Consider the following 24,581-nt stretch of genomic DNA (forward strand, 5'->3'; position numbering starts at 1 on the left):
GAGTCCCAAAATAGATCTCCTACCTGATTTTGCCTATCCTTTGGAGGTTACAATGCAGTACTCTCTAAAAATAGACAAAGATTAGTAGGAGGCCTAGATTACAAGTATTTCAAAGTGATTTTTGAAATGAGGACAGCATAAGTTACATATAGTTGTACTAATGTAATTCAGTTCCAAGAGATATATGATACTTGTATTAAAGAAAATCTTCTGCTACTGTCATAAAATGAAATGCTGTGATAATTAGACTCATATCAAACATCATCTTTGTGAAACTTTATGATCCTCCCTTGACAGAGTTAATTCCTCTGTGTTTTCTTAGTACCATAAGTTTTAATAATACCATTTACTAAGAAATGTGATAGTTTTTTATAGCTTATGTTCATTAAACTAGGGAGGCCTGATAGATGGAAGTTCTATATTTGTTTTTGTATCTCAGGAAAATGCCAAAATGTTTATTTAAAGAATGAATGAATGAAAATGTTTCAGATATACTTTTCTACATTGTGTCACTGGTTATTAATATTAAAATATATATATATATAAATGGTGTGGACCATTCCACTGGTGGACCCTAAAGATAGTAAAAGTTAATACAGGCCTAAATATGACTTTTTAACCTAAGTAAGATAATGTAGTTCACACAGTTAGTTCATTAAGTACACTTCTATTGTTGATTTTTTCTTAAATTAGATTATGTTTCTTTATATAATTATGTAACATCTGACGGTCAAGGAACATTTTTTTTTCACATATGCAAGCACATGCAATTAAAATTTGTTTATGGTCCGTGACAGGTCCAGGCTGTCTTGTTTGGAATTTAAGAAATGTTTCTGTCTTCCTTGTCTTTGGAAACTGCATGAGATAATAGATCAGTTGGACCTAATTGATATCTACAGGACACTTCATCCAAAAAAAAACCCAGAATATACATTCTTTTCAAGCACTCATGGAATGTTCTCTAGTATAGACAGCATAAAGTGAGTGAAGTCACTCAGTCGTGTCCAACTTTTTGCGACCCCGTGGACTGTAGCCCGCCAGGCTCCTCTGTCCATGGGATCCTCCAGGCAAGAATACTGGAGTGGGTTGCCATTTCCTTCTCCAGGGGATCTTCCCAACCCAGGGATCGAACCAGGGTCTCCTGCATTGCAGGCAGACGCTTTATCCTCTGAGCCGCCAGGGAAGCGTACTAGGTCACAAAACAAGCCTCAGCAAATTTAAGAGGATAGAAATTATTTCAAGAATCTTTTCTGACTACAGTTTCATGAAACTTGAAAGCAACCACAGAAAGAAAAACAGGAAAAGAATGAACACATGGAGACTAAACAACATGCTACTAAAAAACCAATGGGTCAATGATGTCATCAAAGAAGAAATCAGAAAATACATTAAGACAAGTGAAAATGAAAATACAATCTTAAAAAAAAATCTATGGGATACAGCAAAAGCTCTTTTAAGAGGGAAGTTCATAGCAGTACAGATCTTCTTCAGGAATCAAGAAATTCTTAAATGAACAACCTAACCTACCACCTAAAGTAAATGAATAGACAAAACCCAAAGTCAGCAGAAGGAAAGAAATAATAAAGATGAGAAGAATCAGAGAAGAAACAAATAAAACTGACCTAAAAAGCAGAAAATAGCAGTAAAATCAAGAGCTCTCTTTTTGGAAAGATAACAAAATTGTCAAACCTCTAGGTATACGCACCAAGGAGAAGAGAGACCCAAATAAAACAAGAAATGAAAGAAAGAAATAACAACAGATACCACAGAAATAGAAAAAAAAAAATCATAGGCGAGTACTATGAAAAGATACATGCAAACAAATTGGACAACCAAAATGAAATGGAGAAGTTTCTAGAAACATATAGCCTGCCAAAATTGATTCAACAAGAGATAGATGAGTTGAACAGACAATCATTAGAAGTGAAATAGAATCTATAATTTTTAAAAGTCCTCCCAAATATAAGTCCAGGTCCAGACAGCTTCACTGGAGAACTCTTATCATACAAAGAGGAACTTAGACCTATCCTGCTCAAATTATTACAGAAAATTGAGGAGGAGGGAACACTCCCAAATTCATCCTATGAAGCCACCAGGAGCCTGATACTAAAATAAGACAAAGCACTACAAACAAAGAGAGAAAATTACAGGGGCTTCCTTGGTGGCTCAGTGGTAAAGAATCCTCCTACCAATGCAGGAGACATGGGTTCAATCCCTGTTCCAAGATGATTCCACATGCCACGGAGCAGCTACACCCGTGAGCCAGAACTATTGAGCCTGTGCCCTAGAGCTTGGGAGCCACAACTATTGACCTCATGTGCCACAACTGCCGAAGACTGTGGCCCTAGAGCCTGTGCTCTGCAATAAGAAAAGCCACTGCAATGAGAAGCCCACCCATCGTAACTAGAGAGTAGCCTCCACTCACTGCAACTAGGTAAATCCCATGCAGCAATGAAGACACAGCACACTCAAAAATAAATAAATAAAATTATTTTAAAAGAGAGAAAATTACAGATCAATGCCTTTGATGAATACAGATGAGAAAACTCTCAACAAATATTTGCAGACTGAGTCCAACAATATGGTCAAGTTGGATTCATTCCATTTGCACAAGAATAGTTCTGTATATCCAAATCAATCAATGTGATATACCACATTAACAAAAGGAAAGATAAAAAACCACATGATCATCTTAATAGGTGCAGAAAAAGCATTTAACCAAGTTCAGTGTCCACTTATAAAAATTGTCACCAGAGTGAACTTATCTCAACATGATAAAAGCCATTCATGACAAATCCATAGTTAACATAATTCTCAATTCATAATTCTAGTAGTCATGTATGGATGTGAGAGTTGGACTATAAAGAAAGCTGAGTGCCAAAGAATTGATGCTTTTGAACTGTGGTGTTGGAAAAGACTCTTGAGAGTCTCTTGTGCTGCAAGGATATCCAACCAGTCAATTGTAAAGGAAATCAGTCCTGAATATTTATTGGAAGGACTGATGCTGAAGCTGAAACTCCAATACTTTGGTCATCTGATGCGAAGGACTAACTCATTGGAAAAGACCCTGATGCTGGAAAGATTGAAGGCAGGAGGAGAAGGGGACGACAAAGGACAAAGGTTGAGATGGTTGGATGGCATCACCAACTCAATGGACATGAGTTTGAGTAAGCTCTAGGAGCTGGTGATGGACAGGGAAGCCTGGTGTGCTGCAGTCCATGAGGTCTCAGAGTCAGACATGACTGAGCAACTGAATTGAACTGAACATAATTCTCAATGGTGAAAAACTGAAAGACTTCCTACTAACTTTAGGAATAAGATGAAGGATGCTCACCCCCACCACTTCTACTCCACATAATATTGGAAATCCTAGCCACAATTAAACAAGAAAAAGATATAAAAGATACTCAAGATTGGAAGGAAAGAGGTGAAACTGCCAGCATTTGTGGATGACTTGGTACATAATATGGAAAGCCATAAAGTCTCCACACAGAATCTATTAGAACTAATAATGAATTCACCAAGATAGCAATATATAATATTAATATACAGAAATCATTTTATTTCTTTTAACACTGGCAATGAAATATCAGAAAAAGAGTGTAAAAGATATAAAATCACATCAAAAATTTAAAATTCCTAGGAATAAATTTAACCAAGGAGGTGAAAGATCTATACACTGAAAACTGTAAAATAATTAATAAAGGAAATTGAAGATGATTCAAAGAAATGGAAAGATATCCCATCCTCTTGAAAGAATTAGTATTGTTAAAATGGTCATACTACCCAAAGCAGTCTATAGATTTAATGCAAGCTCTATCAGAATACCCATGACATTTTTCACAACTAGAACAAAAGATCCTAAAATTTATATAGTACCACAAATGACCTAAATGGAACCTAAATGACCTAAATTGTCAAAGCAATCCTGAAGAAAAAGAACAAAGTTGGAGACATAACCCTCCCAGAGTTCTGACTATACTACAAAACAGCAGCAATCAAAACAGTATGGTATTGGTACAAAAACAAATATATGGTTCAACAGGCTAGAATAGAGAGCTCAGAAATAAACCCACACACCTACAGTCAATTAATCTATGACAAAGAAGTCAAGATATTCAATGGAGAAAAGACAATCTCTTCAGTAAATGGTGTTGGGAAAGCTGGACAACTGAAATTAGAACATTCCCTCATACCATATACAAAAATAAAGTCAAAATGGTTTAAAGACCTAAATATAAGATATGACACCATAAAACTCCTAGAAGAGAATATAGGGAAAGCATTCTCTGACATAAATCATAAAAATATTTTTAAAAATCAGTCTCCCAAGGTAAAAGAAATAAAGCAAAAATAAACAAACAAGGCTTAATCAAACCTAAAAGCTTTTGCACAGCAAAGAAAACCATTGACAAAATGAGAAGACAGATTATAGATGGAGAAAATATGTCAAATGATGTGACTGATGAGTCGTTAACATCTAAAATATAAAAACACGTTGTACAACTCAATATTGAAGAAGTAAACAATACAGTCAAAAAGTAGGTAAAAAACCCAAATAGAAAATTTTCCAAAGAAGACATACAGGGTAAAGTTGTCTAATATAGTAAGTCCCTTATATACAAACCTTCAAGTTGCAAACTTTCACAGATGTGAATGTGTGTTTGTGTGTCCAGTTATGTAAGTTAGTTCACATGTCTGATGCCCATTATCATGTGCATGCGTCCTCTACAAGTGGTTGTGTTTTTGTGTACTTTATAGTACTGTATATAGACTGCAGTAGTACAGTATTGTTATTTCAAGCCCAGGATGTCTGGAAGCAAGTATAAAAGCAGCAGTGATGTATCTGGTTCTATTGTACTTTTCAAGATACTGTATCGTAAGATTAAAAACATTTTATTTTTTATATTTGTTTTAGTGCATTATTAATGTAAAAAGTATTATAAGTATTACAATACTATATAGCTGATTGTATTAGTTGGGTGCATGCGTGCTCAGTTGCTTCATTCATGTCCAACTCTTTGCATCCCTAATGACTGTAGCCCGCCAGGCTCCTCTGTCCATGGGATTGTCCAGTCAAGAATATTGGAGTGGGTTGTCATGTCCTCCTCCAGTGGATTTTCCCCAATCCAGGGATCAAACCCGCATCTCTTGCATCTCCTGCAAAGGCAGGCAGGTTCTTTACCACTAGTGCCACCTGGGAAGCCCCATTAGTTGGAACTTATGAACAGATTGGATGAACAACTTGTACCTATGAACATGTACTTAGAATGGAAGTTGTTTGGTATGTAGGGGACTTACTATATTCAGCTTAATTGTTACCTGTCTTGTAGTGTCATTTCCTACCACTACCCTAAACTTTAAATAAGAGCTTCCTAGCCATTAAAAAATATGATAATGGAAGGTAAGTATGAAGGATCCAACTGTTTCTTTTAATCACTGTTTTTTTCCATAGATTAGTTGTTGAATTCCATCAGGTTCCTGTTGTGAACATCATAACTCATCCATTTTTCTCCAGATAGACCATTATGAACAAAGCTACAGAGAACATTTTTGTACATCTCCCAGTAAATATGTCTACACATTCTAGGAGGATGTATGCATAGGAGTGGCACTGCTGAGTCATAGGGTAGGCATTCCTTCACTGTCAGTAGACAGTGCAAGTTTTCAAAAGTGGCTATATCATTCACATTCCTGCCGGCAGTTCACGGGAGTCTGAGATGACCTATCCTCTTATCAACACTTGTTATTGTTAGTCTTTTTCTTTTCAATCATTCTGATGGATGTGAAGTGTTATTTCATTATAGCTTTAATTTTCACTTTGTGATTACCAAAGAAGTTGAGTGTTTTTTCATGTTGTTAGTAGTAGTTGGATACTTTCTTTGGGAAAGTGCTTGTTCAGGTCTCTTGTCCATTTTTCCATTGTGTTAATCTATAATTAACACAGATTAATATAACATATAATATTATATGTTGTACATATAACAACAGAAAATAAAATTATATTTATTTAAACAAAATATAAATAAAATATTAAAAATCTGTAAATTTCATAAAATAAATTTTTAAAACAAGATTAAGATGAGCTGATGAGCTGATTAAGATTAAGAAATAGCTTCCAGTGGAGCTATTTCAAATCCTAAAAGACGAGGCTATGGAAGTGCTGCACATAATATGCCAGCAAATTTAGAAAACTCAGCAGTGGCCACAGGACTGGAAAAGGTCAGTTTTCATTCCAATCCCTAAGAAAGGCAATGCCAAAGACTGTTCAAACTATCACACAATTGTACTCATCTCACACGGTAGTAAAGTAATGCTCAAAATTCTCCAAGCCAGGCTTCAGCAATACGTGAACAGTGAACTTCCAGATGTTCAAGCTGGTTTTCGAAAAGGCAGAGATCAAATTGCCAGTATCTGCCGGATCATCAAAAAGGCAGGAGTTCCAGAAAAACATCTATTTCTGCTTTATTGACTATGCCAAAGCCTTTCACTGTGTGGATCACAGTAAACTGTGGAAAATTCTGAAAGAGGTGGGAATACCAGACCACCTGACCTGCCTCTTAAGAAACCTGTATGCAGGTCAGGAAGCAGCAGTTAGAACTGTACATGGACCAACAGACTGGTTCCAAATAGGAAAGGGAGTATGTCAAGGCTGTATATTGTCAGCCTGCTTATTTAACTTATATGCAGAGTACATCATGAGAAACACTGGGCTGGAGGAAGCAACAGCTGGAATCAAGACTGCCGAGAGAGATATCAATAACCTCAGATATGCAGATGACACCACCCTTATGGCAGAAAGTGAAGAAGAACTAAAGAGCCTCTTGATGAAAGTGATAGAGGAGAGTGAAAAAGTTGGCTTAAAGCTCAACATTCAAAAAACAAAGTTCATGGTATCCAGTCCCATCACTTCATGGCAAATAGATGAAGAAACAGTGGGAAAAGTGGCAGACTATTTTTTTGGACTCCAAAATCACTGCAGATGGTAACTGCAGCCATTAAATAAAAAGACACTTACTCCTTGGAAGAAAAGTTATGACCAACCTAGACAGCATATTAAAAAGCAGAGACATTACTTTGCCAACAAAGGTCTGTCTAGTCAAGGCTATGGTTTTTCCAGTAGTCAGTATTGGATGTGAGAGTTGGACTATAAAGAAAGCTGACCACCAAAGAGTTGATGCTTTTGAACTGTGGTGTTGGAGGAGACTGTTGAGAGTCCCTTGGACAGCAAGGAGATCCAACCAGTCCATCCCAAAGGAGATCAGTCCTGGGTGTTCATTGGAGGGACTGATGTTGAAGCTGAAACTGCGATACTTTGGCCACCTGATGTGAAGAGCTGACTCATTTGAAAAAACCCTCATCTACCTCATTAGAACTGATTCAAATGAATTCTTTTTAATGGCTGAGTAATATTCCATTGTATATATGTACCACAGCTTTCCATTATACAGAGTGAAGTAAGCCAGAAAGAAAAACACCAATATAGTATACTAACACATATATATGGAATTTAGAAAGATGGTAACGATAACCCTATATGCAAGACAGAAAAAGAGACACAGATGTATAGAACAGACTTTTGGACTCTGGGAGAAAGCAAGGGTGGGATGGTCTGAGAGAACAGCATCAAAACATGTATATTATCAAGTATGAAACAGATCGCCAGTCCAGGTTGGATGCATGAGACAAGTGCTCAGGGCTGGTGCACTGGGATGACCCAGAGGGATGGGATGGGAAGGGGCATGGGAGGGGGGTTCAGGATGGGGAACACATGTAAATCCATGGTTGATTCATGTCTATGTATGGCAAAAACCACTACAATATTGTAAAGTAATTCGCCTCCAACTAATAAAAAAATTGGGGAAAAAATAAAAATAAGAAAGAGAAAAGACCCTGATGCTGGGAAAGATTGAGGGCAGGAGGAGAAGGGGACAACAGAGGATGAGATGGTTGGATGGCATCACCGACTCAATGGACTTGAGTTTGAGTAAACTCTGGGAGTTGATGATGGACAGGGAGGCCTGGCATGCTGCAGTCCATGCTATCGCAAAGAGTCAGACACAACTGAGCGACTGAACTGAACTGAAAGATGAGCTGAAGTGAAACCGTGGGAAAAGATACACCATGCAAATGCTAATAGAAAGCTAGTATCACTGTAGTAATGTCAGATAGAGTTTAAAGCAAGAATCATTATTAAAGATAAAGAAGGAAGTATCAAAATCTTTAAAATGGATAGCCCTTCAGAAAGATAGAGCGATTCTAAATTTGTATGTGTAAAATATAGTTTCAAAATACAGAAAGCCAATATTGATAGAACTAAAAGGAGAAATAGAAAAATTTAGAGTCACAGAGAGAAATATATACTTCTTTCAGTAATTAGTGCAATAGGCAGACCAGAAATCAGTAGTTTAAAGGATTGGAACAATATGATTAACAACTTTGACTTAATTCACATAAGTAGAGCATTTTATCCAAACAGTATACATATTCTTTTCAAGAGTACACTTAAAAGATGAACAAAATTAATTGTATCCTGGGTCATAAAGCAAGTCTAATATTTCACAACATTGAAATAACAGAGGGTATGTTCTTCAATCACCATGAAATAAGTTCAGAATTACTTACAAAAAATCCCCAAATACCAATAGTTAAGCAATATTCTTACAAACAATAAAATAGAAATTACTGTGGAAATTTTAAAATATTTTGAACTAAATGACAATGACATATTAAAATTTGTGAAATACAGCTAAAGACATTTATGTCCCCAAAAGCATAAGGTTGAAAAGAAGAAAGACTTAAAAATCTGAGACAGAAGCATTCCTTCCAAGAAGTTGAAAAAAAAAATCAGAAAAAACAAACTACAAGAAGGTGAAAGGAAGGAAATAATGAATATGAACACAAATTAAAACTGGAAAGTTTATTTCCAACTTTTTAAACAAACAGAATAAAACAAAATCCCCAAAGCACTTTGTCCTGTGTTCTCCCATCTTAATAAGTAGAAATTTTATCCTGTCATGTGCCCTGAATTTGAGATCAACTTTGATCTCTATCTCATACCTTACATTTTTCATGTGATCCTAGGGTTATACCTTAAAAATATATCCAGAATCTAGTCATTTCTCATTCCCGTCATTATTACAGCTTGACCTAAGCCGTCATTATCTCTTACCTGGATAACTGCTTTAATTTCTTAATTGATCTCTTAGCCCAGTTCTTCATCTGATAGTCAGAATTACCCTGTAAAACCTTTGTGTTGCTATTATTCTCTTAACTTTCCAGTCCCTTTCCACTTCTCTTGGTGCAAAAGGCAAAGAAAACTCTTACAATGGCCAACGAGACCTTAAATAGTTTGCTCACCTTATCTATTCTTTGCCTTCTTCCTATTCCTCCCTGAGCAGCAACCATACTGACCATCTTGCTATTCCTCAAACATGCTATTGAATCTCTAGGCTGTTGCTCTTCCCCAATACCCTCTTGGCTTTGCTGTTGTTGTTCAGTCATGTCCAACTCTTTGCAACCCCATGGACTGCAGCAGGCCAGGCTTCCCTGTCGTTCACTATCTCCCGGAGTTTGCTCAAACTCATATCCATTGAGTCAGTGATGCCATCCAACCATCTCATCCTCTGTCACCCCCTTCTCCTTCCTTCAATCTCTCTCAGCATCAGGATCTTTTCTGATGAGTTGGCTCTTCGCATCAGGTGGCTGAAATATTGGAGCTTCAGCTTCAGCATCAGTCCTTCCAATGAATATTCAGGGTTGATTTCCTTTAGGATTAACCAGTTTGATCTCTTTGCAGTCCAAGGGACTCTCAAGCATCTTCTCCAACACCACAGCTCAAAAGCATCAATTCTTTGGCATTCAGCCTTCTTTATGGTCCAGCTATCACAGCCATACATGACTACTGGAAAAACTTATAGCCTTGACTAGACAGACCTTTGTCGGCAAAGTAATGTTTCTGCTTTTTAATATACTGTCTAGGTTAGTCATAACTTTTCTTCCAAGGAACAAGCATCTTTTAATTTCATGGCTGCAGTCAACATCTGCAGTGATTTTGGAGCCCAAGAAAATAAAGTCTCTCACTGTTTCCATTGTTTCCCCATCTATTTGCCATGAAGTGATGGGACCAGATGCCATGATCTTTGTTTTTTTAAAATTGAGTTTTAAGTCAGCTTTTTCACTCTCCTCTTCCAGCTTCATCAAGAGGCTCTTTGGTTTCTTTTTGCTTTCTGCCATAAGGTTGGTGTCATCTGAATATATGAGGTTATTGATATTTCTCCTGGCAATCTTGATTCCAGTTTGTGCTTCATCCAGCCTGACATGTCCCATGATGTACTCTGCATAGAAGTTAAATAAGCAAGGTGACAACATACAGCCTTGATGTACTCCTTTTCCAGTTTTGAACCAGTCCATTGTTCCATGTCTGGTTCTAACTGTTGCTTCTTGACCTACATACACGTTTCTCAGGAGGCAGGTAAGGTGGTCTGGTATTCCCATCTCTTTGAATTTTCCACAGTTTGTTGTAATATACATAGTCAAAGGCTTTAGTGTAGCCTCGTTTCAGGACTTTGCTGAGTATCACCTTATTAATGAAATCTTCTCAATTAGCCCATAAAACAACAATCCTTTCTCCCATACTTGGCATTCCCTACTGTAAGTGGTTACTACCTGTTGTTGTTCAGTTGCTAAGTCTTGTCCAACTCTTTGTGACCCCGTGGATTGCAGCATGCCAGGCTTCCCTATCTTTCACTGTCTGCTGGAGTTTACTCAGACTTACGCCCTTTCAGTTGATGATGCCATCCAACCACCACTGGTAGAGATGTGAAAGTAATAGTCATGTAGGAAGGAACTTTCCAAACCTGTTTATTTCAGGATGCAGTGCTCTCAGTCATCTGTTTTTTTGTTTTATTTTGAAATAATTTTAGGCTTATTGAAGAATTGCAGAAATAATAGTTATTGTATACCCTTCACCTAGCATCTCTTAATGTTAATATCTTATATAGTCATAGTATAGTTATGAGAAGTAAGAAATTAGCATTTGCACAGTGCTATTAATGAAACTACAGACTTTATTTGAATTTCACAGTTTTTCCACTAACATCTTTTTCTGTTTCAGTATCCAGTCTAGAAGTCTCCATTGCATGTCTCCTTATTTTTTCTGGCTGGTAACAATATCTTGGTCTTTCCTTGTCTTTCATGATCTTAAGAATTTTCAAAGTACTGATTAGGCATTTTGTAGGATGTCCCTCAATTTGGACTTATCTGATGTTTTCTCATGCTTGAGGCTTTGCAGTTTTGAAAAATACCACAAGTGATGTGGCTTTCTCATATAAGGGGAGACATGGTATCAATGTGTATTATTATTGGTGATATTACCGTTGATCACTGGCTAAGAGAGTGTCTTCTGGGTTTCTCCATTGTAAGGTTACTATTTTTATCCTTTGTATTTAATAAATATTTTGGGAGAGATATTTTGAGGTTATATGAAAAGTGAAAGTGTTCTTTGCTCAGTTGTGTCCGACTCTTTGTGACCCCGTGGACTGTAGCTTACCAGGCTCCTCTGTCCATGGAATTCTCCAGGCAAGAATACTGGAGTGGGTACTATTCCTTTCTCCAGAAGATCTTCTGATCCAGGGATCAAACCCAGATCTCCTGCATTGCAGGCAGATTTCTTTATCATCTGAGCACCAGAGGTTATGTTAATATTCTTTTTCTTCTTATAATTTCAGATACTTATTTTTATATTCATCAGTGGCTCTTGCTTGATTGAAGCAATTATTAAGTGCTATTCCAATCATGATTTTTTTCATCCCTTCTATATTTATTAGTTGGATTTCTTCTGTAATTGAAAACTTGTTCCTTCTCCCTCCACATATTTCGTTACTAAATAATTTATAAATTTGTGGATTTATGTTTGTTTTGTTCTTTGGGTTATAATTATTACCGTTGCTGTTTGTTTTGTTTAAATTGGTCCACCTTTGATATTCGTCTTATTTTTAGACATGCACTCATCTTATTTCTCTTTAGCACTTCCTTACTTTCTGGCACCATGAGATGCTCCAGCTCATCTTATATATATATAATTTTTTGCTCTGCTCTGAAATCAGCCACCACTCTGTGGAATCCTGGTTCTTCTTATTGGAGAAGGATATTTGGAAAGCAACAGTGGGTACTTGTTTCATCTTTTATACTGTTTTTTCTTCTCTGGCACTTTTTTCCCTCTTCTTTTTCATAGTACTACCAGCATGAAAACCTCTAAAAATCTTGACTTAATGTCTAGAGGAAACTAGCATTATTAAAAGAGAATTTTCTGATAGGAATATCAGGAAACCAATACATGTAATGCTGTCATTTGCTTTTGTACATGTGTTACACAAATTTTGTTTAGTTCTGTTTTAATCCTCTAAAGCCTAGAAGTTGATTTTCAATATGATTTTTGGCCTATCATCATAGGGTTAGAATGCTCTGGTTTCTAAAAATACACATGGAATAGTAAAAGTCTTAGATTTCAAGTATGTTTGTGATTTGGGGATTAGGGAGACATATTACATAACCATACTAGTTTAAATTAGCCTCAGAAGTTAAAATATATTTCAAGAAAGACTGAGTTAAACTGCTGTCACAGATACAGATACAGATACAGATAGATACTGTAGATCTAGATCAGTTATATCTTTGTAAAGATCTTCCTCAGCATCATGCGTTTCTTTTATATGTCCTTTAACATTAGGGACTTTAATAATATGACGTATTAATAGAATAATAAATGTGTATATCTTATCGAATATACTCCCTCATTGAACTTGGAGACTCCAAGAACTGGAATCCTGGATTTATTTTTTGGTGTCCTGTGTAGATACCCAGATGTTGGTTGTATGAATGAAAGAAAGTACCTGAGAATATAACTTCACATTTATTACTAATAGTAATTGACTCTCAAATATCTCTAAAGAGACTAAAAGTTAATGTGAACCCAAATGAGTCTGTTTACCAAATAAGTGACAGGATAATACTTTGGGTTCATTTAGTTTCACTTATAGTTCTCTCTCGAAGCATAGAACAACTTCTGTAAATAGTTATATAGCATCTATAAAGATGAGACGTTTCTTATTTTCAACTATGAAATTAGTGGGATGCGTTTGAGGTCTATGACTGATTCATAACTCACTTACTAGTAATTACATAAAATTAACCCCTTTTGTTCCTGAGAATTGCATCAGACTTAGGATTCTCAAATTTCAGTTTGATTTCCATGTTATCCTTTCTCCTTTTTTTTTTTTTTGACCCTTTACCATCTCACCCTTTTCTCTATCCTCCTTTGTTGATTCTTTCTTCTTTATCCCATCAGTCTTTACTTCTCTGTACCATATGCTCTTGCTTCTTTCTGTCATGTATCCTTACTTCTCTCATATATTATTACATCTTTATCCCATTTATCTGTCTTCTCCCCCTCCCTTTCTTCCATCAGTCATTCTTCCCATATTTCCTTCTAGAAATACACATATTTATCCTCTGCTTCTGTATATCCAGACCTCATTCCATCCTTTCTCTTCTTTTTCTTCTGTCTCTCCAGCCTTCTTTCTGTCCTGTCATTGCTTCTATCCATTCAAAGTGAAGGTCCTTTTCTTCCATCATTTCTTTTCCTTTCTCCTTATGACTGCCATATATGTGCTAATGAATTCCAGTTTTGTATCTTGCAATCACACTTCTTAGACTCCAGATTTAACAATCCCACTTCCTTTGCATTACTTCTTGAACATCTACCCAGATACCAACCGCTCTTATCATTTGCACTATTACCACTCCTATTCATGGCACCATCATCTCTTCTCTAGGATAGTATAGTAGTCTCCTCAGTAGTTATCCTATTTCTACCCTTTGCTGATACTCATTTTCCACCCATCAGTCCAAGAGATTATTCTACAAGTTATCATATCATGTCCCAATCTTTGCACAAAACCTTTTATTTTATTTTTTTCTAAGTCTTTGAAGTTTTATTAAATAACCTCCAGTGAGAAGAGAGTGGGCCAAATACTACCCCTTCCTTGTAATATCTGACCAAGACAGAGTAAGCACAGGCTGCCGGCCACTCGTGTGAGGGCTGGGGAACCTCTCAGTGAAGGCAGCCACGACCTCGGCCCCGGCAAGCAGCTGGGGAAGCATCCACTGTCGAGCGAGGGTTCTTGATGGTTTCATCTACAGACATGATAAGGCACGCAGCCTCGGAGGCCGCAGTCAGGGCATTGATCCGCACCATTGCTGGCTCCCACACAAAGGCCTCAAAATTGTCAGCAATGTCTTCATTGTTGATGTCCACCCCATACCACATGCCCCCCTGGGCGTGCCGAGTCCGTAGCTTGTTGAGGATGTTTGTGGCATCAAAGCCAGCCAGAGCTGGCGTGGGATAATTTCCAAGGCCTTGGCATAGGCCCTGATCAGTAGCTGCTGCTTTCCTGGAATGGTTCTTGAGTAATCTTGTAGGTACTTAGAGAGCTCCATCTCAATGGCACCACAACCAGCCACCACTGAATCATTCTTGATGGCCCTCCTGACAATCATGATGGCGTCGTGCAGGGACTGCTCTGTCTCCTCCATAAACTGCTCTGCACCACCACGGAGGATGATAGTACATGTCTTGGCCTTGGGGCAGCCAGTGAAGAAATTGTACCTCTCGCCTCCAATCTGAGTCTCTTCAAAGACCTGGCAGTGGCCCAGAACATCTGATGACTGCGCATTCACACTGGTCTGGATGGAGCCTCCACAAGCCATCATTGTCCTCTTCAGGTCCTCCTCTGGCACGTGACCAGCACAGAACATGTCCCTGTTAGCAAAGTACTGGGTGGCCACATCCCCGATGGGGAGTTTGGACAAGACAACTTTGGCTCCGGAATGATGGATCTTCTCTAACTTGTCATAAAGAATGTTCCACTCAGCATCAACAATTGCCTGATAATCCTCAACTGTGTTGACTCTGATTTCCACATTATCTTTCTCAGCTTTCAGTTCGAGCTCAACATTTAAAAGGGCAGTCATTGGATTATGGTACTTTTTGAGTTGCATTTCAAACCCAGCATAAGAGAAAGTCTTCTTGAATGCGACACCAGCAACAAGCTGGGATTCCTCTAGGGCTCCACCTTGCACCTTCTTGATTCCAATCATTTTAAGCTGCAGCAAATCATCAAGCATCATCACTGCATCCACCACCATCTTAGCGAAGAAGGCTTTCTGCTGGGAGATCAGCTTGGAGCTTAGAGCAGTCATGGCACATTTCTCAAGCAGCTTCCTCTGCTCCACTTTATCTTCCTTCTTCACAGTCACGGCGATCTCTTTGATCTTGTTAACTGCCATCTGTGTGGCGGTGCGGAAAGCTCGGATGATGATCTGTGGGTGCAAACCTTCCTCCACGTAGGGTTTCACCTGTTTCAGAAATTCTGCAGCCAGCAGGGTCACTGAGGTGGTGCCATCACCAACCTCAGCGTCTTGGGATTTTGCAGTGTCCACTAAAGTCTTCGCTGCAGGATGGACAACATCAAGGAGTTTCAGAATTGTGGCCCCATCATTAGAAATTGTTGCTTTGCCTCAGCCATCCACAATGAGCTTGTCCACACCACGGGGGCCCAGGGTAGTTCTGACAGCCTCAGCAATCACCTGGCAGGCACTGATGTTACTTACAAGCTGGGGGATGCCTTGGGAGCTATCAGTCCCCTCTTTGAACAGGATAACTGGTGTGGGCATCATCTTGTAAGCTTATCCAGTGGCCGGCTACTCCTCTTCTCCGCGCCCGGGACGCCCAGCAACCCCCTGCACAAAACCTTTTAAAGGATTCCTATCTTTTAAAATTATTATTGAGGTAACTTGGTTTATAACACAGAAGTTTCATTTGTATGTCATGATTCAGTTTATGTGTATACTGTAGCATGCTCATCACTAAAACAGTCATCATACAGTTGACCCCGTTTGCCTTTTTTTGTGTTCTGTCCTCTCTGGTAACCACGAACCTTATTTTCCACAGACGAAAATAAAAATATTATTAAATCTTTTTTCCCCAGCTTTATTGAGATATAATTTACATGTAACCAGTCTTTTTCAGAGAGAGGGAAATTTCAAATAAGACAGACTACTGAGACGCATTACACATAGATCTGGAAAAGCATGCTTTTGAACACGTGTTAGATTTTATTTAGTTGTATGTAAATCCTTTAAAGCCTAGAAGTACATCTTATACTTGATTTTGGCCTAACCTGGTAGAGTCATAATGCTGTGGTTTCTAAAAATAGACAAGGAGTAAGAGTTCTAGGTTATAAATAGCTTTGTGTGATTTTTGAGATCAGGGAGGCTTAAGTTACATAGGTTGTATTAGTATAAATTGATTCCAGATATTGAGTGATCCTGACCCATTTAAACTCTAAGTATTAATTTTAATAATTTTCTGTATATTGATAGTATCAACTCTCATGCCATCTGTAAATAACTGTGCTTTTGTTTCTTCATTTCCTTTTATCTCTTGATCTTATTACTCTATTGTTAGTCCTGCTAGTACCAAGTTGAATAGAAACAGTGGCAGGCATCCTTGTCTTCTTCCTAGTCCTGAAAGAAATACTTCAAACATTTTGCCATTAAATAGAATGTTTTCTGTACTTTTTTGTAAATGCCCTTTTCACCATTAAGGAGGTTACCCTCTAGTCCTGGTTTGTTGAGGCAAAATGGAAATTGAATTTTAATAGTTACTCTTTCTGCATCTGTTCTGATTTTGACATCCAGGTAATAACATCTCATAAAGTCAGTTGAGGAGTGTTCCTTTTTGTCTATACTCAGTATGAGGTTAGAATCTTCTATAAAATTAAAACTGTTTTATGAATGTTTGGTACAATTCATCTGTATAACTGACTCACTCTTATGATTTCCATGTAAGATTTTTAACCATGAATTCAGTCTCTTTAATAGCTGTGAGATCATTTCATGTTCTTTTTTTGCTCTTGAGTCAGTTCTGGTGAGTTTTAAATTTCTTCCCGAGTAACTTTTGATAAGGAATTTATCCACCTTATTAAAGTTTTCAAATTTATTTCCTTAAAATTGTTCATACTGTCTTATTTTCCACTTAACCCTTGCAGTATTTGAGATTATATCCTCATTTTAATTTTTTTTTAACCTGTGGTCCCTGAATTGGGAGTGCAGAGTCTTAACCACTGGGTCACCAGGTAAGTCCCTCTTCTTTTTTATTCTTAATATTGTTTATTTCACCTTCTCTCAATTTTTCCCTTCATTTACCTTGTCAGATATTTATAATATTGTTTCTTCAAGCAATAAATTTTGGTTTGTTTCTATTATATATATATTGTCTTTTCACCAATTCCTGCTTTTCGTTTTTCTTTGATCATTTCCTTCTTTCCTTTTTCTTCTGTTTTAGAACAATAAATACCTTTATTACTTGAGCTAAGGTATGAGGGAGGAGGATTTGTTTGCCTTTCCAGGCCTTGATTTTCCTCAGATGGAAGTTCAGCTCCTTGCTGTCTAGCACATAGTCATCTGCTTGGCCACATTGGCCTTGTCTTGAAACTGCATGCAAGAAGCTTTCCTTCCTGAAACTGCTCCTCCAGAAGACTGCTGATTTGGGCATTCTTCTTTTCATCATATCTCTTCTGAATTTTCTTAGATCATTTTTTATTGTTGTTGTTTAAAATCCCTTCTTCCTTGAGAGTCAGCTTGTCTCCATTCTTGCAGCCCAGAGGCAGTGCATAGTGGGACCCCTACCTCTGTCAGAATAGTGTGCTGTCAGTGAGCAAGATGCAGTTCTTCACTAGGGTCTTAGTACTGACCAGCTCATCGTTGGATGCGCTGTGAAAAGTGAAAGTGTGTGTGTGCTCAGTCACATCCGACTCTTTGTGACCCCACGGACTGTAGCCCATCAGGCTCCTCTGTCCATGGGATTCTCCAGCCAAGAATACTGGGGTGGGTTGCCATTTCCTTCTCCAAGGGATCTTCCCGACCCAGGGATTGAACCCAGCTCTCCCGCATTGCGGGCAGATGCTTTAACCTCCAAGCCACCAGGGAAATTCCCATCGCCCGGATGGCTCAAGTCCTTCCTTGTTCAGGAATCAGAAGATTTATCTCCTGCCTGTTTTGGAATACAGTCCCTACCAAGCTGTGTTGGCTCTTTAGAGCTATCCTGAGAAATCTTATCCCCAGAAATCAGATTTTGGGGGTGTTCATCATTGGATGCACTGTGAACAACATCTTTAATCCTCGTTTGCACATACAACACTCCAAGCCTCAGTAAAATTTCCCCATGTCCAGCCTCAAGATACGGTATTTCTTGTTGCCTCCCTGAACATGGACTGTGTGTTAGAGGCCAGCATCAATCTTAGTGTTGGCAGCAGGGATTCTCAGCTCATACTTCTGCTTCCCATGGTAGGGCTTTCTTGCTCCTGGTCTTGTGGTGCTTGTACCAGTTGTCCAGAAAAATGCCTGTTGCTCAGTGCTGGCTGGAAAGAGATCATTTCCTTCTTTATGTTAATATTTTTTAGGACTTATTTATTCTGCTGTTTTCCTAACTCAATAAAGTCTTTTTCTAATGTAAGCATTTAAGCCTTTATATGCCATTTTTTTTATTGTTTTGTATTCTGTACATTTTCAATATATTTTCCTCATTATCAGTCAGTTTTAGGTATTTCCTGAAATCCATTGTGATGCTCTTTGTCCTATGAATTGTTTGAAGAAGTGTTTTTTAATTTCAGAATGTATGCTAGATACCAGTTCCTTTAAATTTGTTGATAGTGTTATGACCTAGTATAGGTCAATTTTCATGAGTATTACATTTATACTTGAATAAATGTTCTCTGTTGATTGGGTATAGTGTTCTCTGACTGCCTTATGTCTTATGTGTTTTTCTTTTGTTTTGCGTAGTTTCAGTATGATATATTTAGATGTGGATCTTTCTCTATGTCTCACCTCCCCATCTGTGTATCTCTGCTCATTTTTATCTGTTCTTTTTTCTATTTTTTATTTTCCCTTCTCTCCATTGCACCTCCCATCTCTAGCTCCATGTCCCTCTCTTCTTACCCTGCATGAGATTCATGAACTTCTTGAATTGCTATCTTTTGGTGGTTCTGGAAAATTCTCAGTAAATTTTAGGCCTCTCATTCTGCAACTTGTGAAATAAATTCTTGTTTCCTTATGTATTTTATGATTGATTTGTTGGTTGGTTGATTGATTGATTTTTGGTAGAACTTTTTCTGTAGAAAATGAAGTGTTGGTTGAAGTTGAGAATCCAGAGAGTATTTATACTTTGTTTTAGCAATTATCTCAGATCATAACCAACCTGGGACCACATTAAATGCAATGATATGCTTGAGGTATTTGGTACCACTTAAATTCCATGAATTTCCATTGAGATTATGCTTGGGGGGGGGGATGCACTAGAATTTTTAAATAAAATAAATAATTTTAAGTTTGTAGAAAATGTGAAAATATAATATAGAGAGTTCCTGATTACTCTGTACCCAGTTTTCCCCGATATTAACATCTTAACATTAACACCACATTTTTGTCAAAACTAACAAATCATAGCACTAGCTAAATTCTGGACTATATTCATATTTCCTCTAATGTTCTTTTTCTGTTCCAGGATTCTATCCAAAATACCACATTGCACTTAGGCTCCTCTGTTCTGTGCCAGTTCCTCAGGCGTCCCTTGCTTTTTATGACATTTTTTATTTAGTCATCTGTCTTATAGAATAGCCAGCCTCAGTTTAGTTTTGTCTGATGTTTTTCTCATCTTTAGAGTGGGATTATTGCTTTGTGGAAAATATCACCAAAAAATATCTCATCGTATTAGATCAAGATGTACCTGAAAAAAAAAAAAAAGATGTACCTAGTACCCGGCTGACTTATCACTGGTGATGTTTGCTCTGATCATGTGGTTAAGGAAGTGTTTGCCAGTTTTGTCTACTGTAAAATCACTATGTTTAACCTTTCCATTCAGGAATGGGAGATTTTATTTTCTTTGAACTCTAACTAAGTAGAGACCGGCAAGTTTCCTCCCTGTCCTAGTCTGCCCTGTTAAGGTTTATATCTAATGCACAGTTGGGCTGTGCATGGGGCTCTTTAAAGCTCAGGCATAATACTGAGGGTCTTTTATTAGTTTTTTCAGTTGAGTGGGCCTGGGCTTTGTCTCCTGTCCTCCTTAACCTGGATTATGTTCAAGGTTTCCAGGAATCTGTAGAAATCCTCAAGGCTAAAGCTGTCCATAGCACTCTGCTTAGCCTCTTTATGACTCCTTACTTTTGGGGCAGTCCAGTGAATTATGTTTAAAAGTTTTATTTATTTATTTTTGTTAACTTGTTGTTAGTAAGTATCTTAATCCAGTGTCCTGTCAGCAACAGAAGTTTGTAGGTTTCTTTTGACATTGATTCTGAATATTTTTTGAAATGTTAACACTTGTGTTGGAGGGAAATAGTTTAGTGTTAGAAAGTAGGATACATTCTCCCAGTTGCTCACTAGCCATCCTTCCCTCACCCAAACATACACAGTTCTTTTGAATTTCTTTCTTTTTTAAAAATATTTATTTATTTATTTGGCTGTGCTGGGTCTTAGTTGCTGCATGTGGGATATAGTTCCCCAACCTGAGATGGAACCCAGGTTCCTTGCATTGGGAATGTAGAATCTTAGCCACTGGACTACCAGGTAAGTCCCCTTTTGAAGTTCTTGACTTAAGGATACTGTTTTCTCTGCTTTGAATGCCCTTTGCTACTTGATCCTCATGATCAACACCTGTTGATTCCAAACTCTGCTCAAATGTTTTCTTGCTCATGCCTCCTATCTCCTTTCCTCTGCCCCCATACACAGTTTGATTTCTTCTGTGCTGCGATAATATACCCTTCATTAAAAAATATGAATACATATGTATCAGTGTTGGTTTGAATATTGTGGTAGATATTGTTAACTTACAGAAAATTTATGATTCTATCTTCTTGAAGTTTGGCTTGGCCTTGGGACCTTCTCTGACCAATTAAAACTGGTGAGAAAGGCCTAGTCCTGGTCTTTAAGAAGGTTACAATTCTGTAGCCGATTCTTCCTTCCTGTCTTCATCTATTACAATCAAATTGATACTGCAAGACCTCTTTCTACCATCACCTTGGAATTTTTTGCCTCAATTTCTCCCCATCTCAAAAAAAAAAATCCAGCAGTGATTTCTCCCTCCTGATTTTTCAAAGCAAATTAATAATATTCATATGTGTCTCTTATATATTGCATTCTACCATAACAGGTTCTGTTATATTCATATGTATCGTGTACATTTTCATGTTTCTTTTCTAGATTTTAAGCTCCATAAGTGTTGGCATTTCATATCATTTATCATGTGTTCATCAAATCAATAAAATTATGTGAATAATTAATAATGTCACTGCTTAGAAGATATTTTAGGAGTTTATTGGGGCATTTTGGGGGTTCACAGTGTTTGCAAGGTCCTAGTAGATTTAGTGTGGAGAGGCCAAGAATGGAACACTTCTTGCAATGCTCAGGACAGTCTCTCAAAATAAATAGTTGTTCTGAGTCCCACATAACTTTCAAATAGTCTACTAAATGTTTCATATAAGTGAAAAACTTATTCATGATCTTCAAAATCTAGAGCCTAAATTCATAAACCTTAGTTATTTTTTACACAATTTTAATATACATTGAGTGCTCCTAAAATATATTTATCACCCATGTGAATCAGGGAAGACTGAACTTTGTCAAGAACTTTACTAAAAGTCTTGCTTAACATTACAGAAAAGCATGTTACCAAAGGCAGTACTATTCGTGGTATTTTAGTCACCAATAATACAGCTGTGTCATTCTGTTTTTGTAGCTGTTGAATTTTAAATAATTCTGTATGTAGGCATCCAGTTAATTCACTATCTTTTTGTTTCATCTCCAGATATGTACTTAATGGGAAGTAAATGTTACTTCTGTTTAAAATATACATGACTTTCCTTAAACTTCCTTCATGTGTTACATTGGAGCATTATATTAATGCTTTCAAATTGTATATAAGGATGTTATATTATCTATGAATTTCAGAATTTAAAAGAGGCAGTGAAAAATATTTGTTATAAAAAGTGACATTGTGTCGTGGTATCAGACCATGGATTTATGAACCATTAGAGCCTGGAAAAATATGAAGTTTGCTTTTAAAGTATATGTTTAATCCTTTTTCAATATTAAACTATTTTCTTCAGGGAAAGTATATATCACAAATACTCTGATAATTTGAGTTAAGTTAGATAAGAACACTAAAATTTTGTCACAAACCAGAAAAAAAGCATATGTAAACTTTAGTCAATTTATGGAGACAAATTACTATTTATATTGATAATTTTTTAATTTCTAATGAAACACCATAGACTGCTTAATGACTGAGACTCTCCATTTTTTCTTTTATTATAGTTAACATATCCAGACTTTTTATTTTTAAAAATCTAACTGTTGTTTCATGAGGAGGAAGAGTAGAAAGAGAAGATACTTTGCATGTGGTTTTAATGATCTTAATTTATATTCTGTAAATCAGTTCTCTAGTGTCAGCAGTGAATTGTTTTGGTTGAGATATTCGAAGTGTAGTTTTCATCGTTGAGCATGTGAAAAGATATATTTTATAAACTAAAGTACAGAACCAGATGGCTTTATTTTGGTATAATACATGTTAATTCATAATGCCTTGTTTTTAGCAGGAATGGGATTATGTTATATCTTACTATTGCCTTTTTTAGGCTGTTTTATAGATAGAACTAGAAATTCAAGTTATATAAAGCTGTTCTAGCACAGGCTGGAAAGTAGGTCATTGTTATCGGGAGTATACCAAACTGCCCACTGGTTGCTATAGCAATGACCTACTTTAAGAAACTATTTCTGTTGATTCATGTTGAAATCATCTTTTGGAACCAGTATAAGGGAACTCACCACATGTAATTTTTTCTAATAGCAATAAGGTAGTGATCACTGGAGGTTTTAAAAAAATCCTTAAAATATTTAAAGTGAAGAAATACATTTTCTTAACCTAACGTCTCTTCAATTTATTGTGAAGTGCTACAATTCATACTGTATTCAATAATTAAATATCAACAGAACTATTCTTCTGTTAGGCAGTACGGTTATGCAAAAGGGTGTAGTGAGTTTTACTAACATTTGTCCTGTTTAAAAATCAACCCAGTGCATGTATCGGTAGTTAATAGCATTATTAACTGAGACTTCAAATGGATATGGTTTCAAGAAAACAGTAAACACACCAAATTGAATAAGGTCTGAAAATATGTTCCTATTTAAACTGTACCTTATGGGGAGTTCCCTCCTGGCCTGGTGGTTAGGAGTCCAGGCTTTCACTATCATGGCCCAAGTTCAATCCCTGATCCAGGATCTGAAATCCTACAAGCTGTGTATAATTTCATTGTATTAAATCAGTCCATTCAGCACTGGATTCCTGTACTTAGGTACATGCATTTGTAATATATAAAGGTTGAAATTGATATGATCTGGAACACATTGATTCTGAACTCTAGCAGAACTCACTCTCTTCCCTGATGAGGGTCAAGGATGAAAGATTAGACTTTATATATATAGTACTCTTTGAAGTAACTTTATTCCTTCAGTACTAAAAAGAAATCTTACCTGTCAATGAGTTGATGCTTTGAACTTAGCGTATTGGAGATTTTATGCTGTTATCAAGGAAGAATTATATGCTTAGAGATTAGTTGATTCAGGGTCTTAATTGCACTGTATCTGTATGTATATAAATTCATATTCACATTTGCTTGCCTTGTGGAAAAGATTTTCATCAAACCTTTGTTCAAAGTCACATTCAGGGAAGGTTAAGAGTCGAGATGATTGTGTATTTAGTTGTAGGCATCCAACTAATTCATTGTCTTCTGTTGTCATGCCCAGTTATTTATATATAAAAATACATGTTATTTTTTCAAAACCATAAATTTTTCCCAAGGGAGAATAATTGTAACTTCTGTTTAATGAATATCTACCAAGTATTAGTGATTTTGTACTTTTTCTAATCCTTTCATGAATTTGGTCAAACTCCAGGATATAGTGGACTGAAGAGCCTTGCATGCTACTGTCCATGGGGTCACAGAGTTGGATGTGACTTAAAAAATGAACAAGAACAAATCCTTTCAACAGATGTTACAGACATTTCTGTAGGTCATTTTCTCCTATTTCTGATCTTTTCAGCAACTGTGTAAGGCACATATTGAAATTTGTTTGCCAAATGCAGAAACCAAAATACAGATAAAGTTAACTCTGTAGTTAGGCATGAGACACAGATCCTTAATTTGAAATCCTTCAGGAGGGGAAGGTGATCTATATGATACCTATCATGTAGCATACGATCTGAAAGTTTCTCTGTGATGAGGTATGTTATGTCCCTTGACAGTATACGGGATGGAGAAATTACTTTCATATGGAAGACTGAAAATTAGCAGAAAATAGAGATGGTAATTAGGAAGGTGCTCCAGGACAAGGGAAGAGCATGGAGCAAATTCCAGGAGATTGAATGTGTGTGTGGGGAAAGTAGTTTGGTTTGGCAGAAGGGAAAGAGG

At 37.0% G+C, this 24,581-nt stretch overlaps 1 protein-coding gene and 1 pseudogene across 6 annotated transcripts in view; one reads left to right on the top strand and one right to left on the bottom strand.

Annotated features, from left to right (window-relative positions):
* Positions 1-24,581, top strand: part of CRY1 (cryptochrome circadian regulator 1) — a 101,798-nt gene that overhangs the window by 27,650 nt on the left and 49,567 nt on the right. The gene's annotated exons all lie outside the window — the stretch shown is intronic.
* Positions 13,962-15,796, bottom strand: LOC110131127 (T-complex protein 1 subunit eta pseudogene; annotated as a pseudogene).

This window comes from Odocoileus virginianus, chromosome 23 (genome assembly GCF_023699985.2).
Source record: "Odocoileus virginianus isolate 20LAN1187 ecotype Illinois chromosome 23, Ovbor_1.2, whole genome shotgun sequence".
Classification (NCBI taxonomy): Eukaryota; Metazoa; Chordata; class Mammalia; order Artiodactyla; family Cervidae; genus Odocoileus; species Odocoileus virginianus.